Below are 6,000 nucleotides of genomic sequence, written 5' to 3' on the forward strand. Positions count from 1 at the left end.
AAACTATCACAGATCAGAAGTATATATCTAAACATGACAAATGCATTGTGAGATCCTGGATTGAATCCTGGACCAGGGTGGGGGAAAAGGAGATTTGTTGGATAATTGTAGATACTTGAATATTATCTATAGATTAGTTAACAGAGTAGTAGTAATGCGGGGGTATAGCTCAGGGGTAGAGCATTTGACTGCAGAGTAGTAGTAATGCTTATTTCATACTTATAATCATTGTGCTATAGTTGTATTCAGTGTTAACATCTCGGGAAGCTGTATGAAGGACATAATGGAATTATTTGTACCATTTTTGTACCATTTTTCTAAGTCAAATTATGTCAAAATAAAACTTAAAAATGAAAAACATATATTAACTAAATATCATGTGGTCATATGAATAGAAACATTATGGCACAACTGTTTGGGACGAAATAGAAATATCCTGTAAACATTTTATCTTAGTTTTTATCAAATACGGTTTAGGAATAATGTTAATGTGTAGGTTTATGTGCCTGTGAGTAATTTACTATCTTCAAAATGTTTCCTCTTTGTGAGCGGGTTTTGCAGGCAGATCTGTGATAAGGACAAGGGCTGTGAGGAAGAGCCCTCCGCCCAGGCCAAGGCCAATTCGACGGATTTGCTGTAAGGTGAGGGGGACGAGAGGAGAAGCAGGGAGAAGGGAGAACAGGCGAACGTGAGAACACTTTTCTTGATTCCTGTCTTGACGGTGCTCTGAGAGTCTGAGCAGGTCCCTACGGATGGGAAGCGAGAGGTATCCAAGCCTCCCAAATGCAGATTTTTTTTCAGTTACATGATCACTTTTTCTGAATAATAATGTTACGTATCTCAAAAATACACCATGTACAGGGCGCCTGGGTGGCTCAGATGGTTAAGCGTCTGCCTTCGGCTCGGGTCATGATCCCAGCGTCCTGGGATCGAGTCCCGCATCGGGCTCCCTGCTCCTTGGGAGCCTGCTTCTCCCTCTGCCTCTCTCTCTGTCTCTCATGAATAAATAAATAAAATCTTAAAAAAAAAAAAATACGCCATGTACAAAGTCAGCTCCCTTCATCCGCCCTCCCAGCTTACTCCTTTCCCCAGAGCATCGTCAGACCATTTCCAATGCATTTACATAGTGTGTCCTCAGAGTTGGGCGCTGTGGATCTTCCTACGTAAATGCGATCTCGCTGCACTTAGCGTTTTGCAACTTGCTTTTTCTCCTTCACCGCATTCAGTTGCAAGCCGGAGAGCTTCCGCATCCCCCCGCCAACTGTCGGTTCTCACGCGGCTCGGAGCGCAGCGTCTCCCGTGGGCTCGCGCCCCCGCCTGGCGCGCACCGGCCCGCCCCGGGCTCGCGCCCCACCGCCCGCGCCCGCCGCCCTGGCTCCGGCGCCCGCCTGCTGGACGAAAGGGACCGTTGCTGTGCGCTGTAACCGCCCCTGGCGCACGTGCCCGCCGGGCAGGAGCTGGGAAAGCGCCGCTCCTGGCGGGGCCGATACGGCTCCAGCCCACGTGCGGCGGGGAAGACCGGGTGCAGAAGAGATCTCGGGGTATCGGCTGTGGGAGAGTCGGGACGTTAGCCCCGAAGTTTGGGGAAAGAAAGGGAAGGAGACCATTGTGTTCTGGACTGATGAACTGTCTGAGCATGTCTGCCCCCCAGAATATATAGCTCAAAATAGCTCATGGGAAGGAATGGATGAATTCCTTATAATTCAGACTATCAGCAGGACTCGAAAGACAACTTGTAAAGGTTCTAGCAAGTAAAAGCCTCAATCGGAAGAGTAGTCAATAAAACACCACCTCACCTCCGGTTACATTGACTTGTTATAAGTAGTTTATGTACATGCATATTTTTCCATTACTACCTGGTTTCTAAATACAGGGTCTGTCTTTTAAAATATATTTCTTTAAAATATATTTCTCTTAGGGGCGCCTGGGTGGCTCAGTCGTTAGGCGTCTGCCTTCGGCTCAGGTCATGATCCCAGGGTCCTGGGATCGAGCCCCATATCGGGCTCCCTGCTCGTTGGGAAGCCTGCTTGTCCCTCTCCCACTCCCCCTGCTTGTGTTCCCTCTCTCGCTGTGTCTCTCTCTCTCTGTGTCAAATAAATAAATAAAATCTTTAAAAAAAAATGTTTTAAAATATATTTCTCTTAAAAAAATTTTAAAAATAACATATTTCTCCATCCATTTTACCCAAGATGAAGGGTAAAATTTGCCCAGCTTAAAGCATGAAATCAGAAGATCACTTCACCTTCAACTATTTAGCTGCTTTAATGCATTTTTCCCTTCTCTTGCTGCTTAGGGTAGCTCTTGCACAGGATGCTAAGATACTTCCCCACGATTTTAAGGAATGTAAGGAAAATATCAAACTGAAATCATTACAAATCTGTATAAAACCATGGATGAAGTCAGGCATATGAACATGGTGCCCCCTCAAAGAAATAAAGGCTCATGAATGTTTGGAAATCCTTTTACTAGATATCTTTCTTACCAGCACTTCAAACACAACACAATCCAAAACAGAATTGAGAATCTTTCCTTATTCCTATTCTCCCCAAACCATGTTTTCACCCTATTCCCAATATCCCCGTCTCCCTGGTGGAACAGGGTCAAAGTCTTCCTCCTTTAAGACTTTCTCTTCCCATAAGCCCAAACCCAGATATCAGTGACAGTCATTTTCACCTCTGCACATCTGCCCTCTTCTTGAACTATTTCAGTAACCTAATTGATAATCCAATATCTAGTCTATTCCCCTTGAATCCATTCATTTAACATGTTTATTTGCACAGAGCAAGTTCCATGCACCATGTAAAGCAGTGAAGATCCAGTAATAAAGCTGTAAAAGGCTATGTGCAGTATCGTTAGCTGATTGTATTTCTGCCTGCTCAAATCCCTGCAAGGATCTTCCTTACACACAGAATTAAGTTCCAAACTTTCTAGCTCACATACAAGACTTCTACAGTTTAACTTCTACCTTTCTTGCATCATCTGCCACAATACCACCAGTATCTTCTGTTCCCCATAATGTGGATGATGCCCAGCACTCTCCTGCCCTCAGGCTACCTCACTTTTTGTTGTTTGTTTGTTTGTTTTTAAGGAATCTCTACACCCAATGTGGGGCTCATGCTCTAACAACTGAGCCCAGAGAGGTACCCCCCCACAGGCTACCTCACTTTTGAGGATATTTTTCCTGTCTTCTAGCAATCTTACCCTTGAAATTTCAGTTCCCTGTTCCAAAACCCTTCTCAAATCTCCCGAATTGTAATTTTTTCTTTTCTCTATGTTCCCATAACATTTTGTTTGTATCTTTAGTCAGCTTAATTCTAGATTTTATATTTGTGTTAAGTATATTGGAAGCTCCAAGAATATAAGGATCTTGTCTTTTTCATCTCTGTGTCCTCCAGAGAACGGCTCAGTGCTTTACACATTTATGCTTTTAGCTTTATACATAGTTCATATTTGATATCTGAGATTAGGACCTTTCCCAAATCATGGAACTAGGATTATAGAGTCACAAAAGAAAGACCTTAATATGGCTGTCCTTAGAAGGTGAAATACCCAATTGTAAGAAAATTATGAGTAAAAGAATGTAGTGGAAAGTGAAGGTGATTGGAGTAGAGTAGATCTGGGTCTTCCTAGGCTGCCATTTGCTAATTGTTTAACTTGAAACGTGTTATTTCATCCCTTTAAGTCTCCTGTAAAATATGATAATTAGTATCTTCTATACTGATTTATGATGAGGATCAAGAGAGATAATATAAAACCCTTAAAGTATAAATTATTTCCTTTGAGATGAAGTGATGGCACTTAGATGACTAATTTAAGAGTATTTGGATAATAAATATGTCTCTATAAAGCACTTGTCCAGAGGCTAGCATCCTTAGGTCCAGAGCCCATACACAGTAGGCGCCTGACACATAGTAGGTGTTCAAGAAAGATTACATAAGTGAACAAATTCTAAACTTCAATCCAGTTCTCTAAATAGTAACACACTAAATCAAGGGGAATCCATATAGCTACTCTAGTTTGATGGTTATGTCACTAGAGAATACACATTTAAATGTGTTCCAATTCTGCTCACCAAGCAACTTCTTGATTTATGACTTAAGCTTAAGTCCAGAAAGTCTTACCCCTGAAATGGAAGTGATCCTACTCTAGACAGTTATATATATATATATATATATATATATATATATATACATACACACACAATATATCTGTATATATTGTATATGTCTATAATATATATCTATAATATATCTATATTATATATAGATATATAATCTACAATTGTAAATGAATTGAATTATTGTTTATTCCCCAGATTTGAGCTTGGTAAGTCAGTACCACATAATTGCTATGACTTGAGGATAGTTCTAGAGAAGTGGAATAGAACTGGAGTGGTGAATTCCACTCTGCCATTCATTTACCATGTGATTTTGCCAAGTTACTCCTTCCCACAAATAGTCTGATTGCAAAATGAGGAGAGAGTAGCCTGAGGGAATGCTAACATATTTCTCACCTCTGCATCATACAGTTCACAAATTGCCCACCAAAGTGACCTCCACTTGGTACCCCCCAACTGGGAAACTCTGCCTGAAATCAGAGCCATTCATCCCATCACCATCACAGCCATCCTGAAGCCCCCTGGAACAGTTCCCACCAGTACATGAGAAGTTAGCTTTCTAGAGCTGAACATAAAAGGAAGCAGAATACCACCAAAGGGCAGTTTGGAGCCTTAAGCCCTAAAACCAGGGCTTCTTTTTATAAAGGCAGAGGGTGAAGAGTTGGAGGGGCAGTTTAGATAAACCCATGCAAAAAGTTGACTAATTTAAAAATCAGGGGGTACCTGGGTGGCGCAGCCCATTAAGCGTCTGCCTTCGGCTCAGGTCATGATCCCAGGGTCCTGGGATCAAGCCCCACATGAGACTCCCTGCTCAGTGGGAAGCCTGCTTCTCTCTCTCTCTCTCTCTCTCTCTCTCTCTCTCTCTCTCCCCTTGCTCCTGTTATCTCTCTCTCTCTCTCTTACTCTCAAATAAATTTTCAAAAATCTCTTTTAAAAATCAGTATTTGTTCCTTCTTACCTATCTTAAGATTGCTTGTTCTTACACCTTTTTTCCAAGTTTTCCAGGGGCCACTGGTAATTTAGATACAACCTTTTAGGTCTGGGTTTGATTTTTATCCTATTTACAGTCTAGAAAGTTAGTCTCTTGCTGGTTCATAGATGCTGGTAGAAGACAAAGACTGCTGGGTCAGAGACAAATGTTAGAGTTTCTGCTCCTAATCCAATTTTATTGTTATTGAATTTTATTATCTTCTTTAAAGTCAGAATGACACAAAATATGTTCCCTTTTGTCTTTTTGCTCCTTTGTAGCATAGAGTTGTGAAAAGATCACAGACCTTGGAGCCAGAAGACTTAGTTTTGGAATCTTAATGGAAACATTTACTAGTTGTATGAACTCGGCCACGTCATTAACCAGAACCTTCATAAAGCCTAAAATTCCCCAAATGATCTGGCCTTGGCCTTTCCCTCTAGCCTTACCTGGACCCACCCGCCTCTTCACCTTCTTCTTATAAAGACTTTTCTTTAAAGAAGCCATACTCCTTCACCTTGAGATCTGTGTATATAGTTGACCCTTGAACAATGCAGGGCTTAAGAGGTGCTAGCCCCCAACATGGTCGAAAATCTACATATAACTTTGATTCCCCCAAAACTCAACTACTAATAGACTACTGTTGACCAGAAGCCTTACCAATACCATCAACAGTTGATCAATGCATATTTTGTATGCTATATGTATGATACACTATATTCTTATAATAAAGTAAGCTAAAGAGAAAATGTTAAGAAAATCATGAGGAAAATACAGTACTATACTGTATTTATAGAAAAAAAATCTGTGTATAAGTGAATCCATGTAGTTTAAACCCATGTTGTTCAAGAGTCAACTGTCTTTTGGTCTTCCTATTGCTCCTCCTCCTTGATCTAGTTAATTTCTGCTCTTATTC

This window comes from Mirounga angustirostris, unplaced genomic scaffold (assembly GCF_029215605.1).
Source record: "Mirounga angustirostris isolate CCGP_5_RB_7025 unplaced genomic scaffold, mMirAng1.0.hap1 SCAF_7, whole genome shotgun sequence".
Lineage (NCBI taxonomy): Eukaryota > Metazoa > Chordata > Mammalia > Carnivora > Phocidae > Mirounga > Mirounga angustirostris.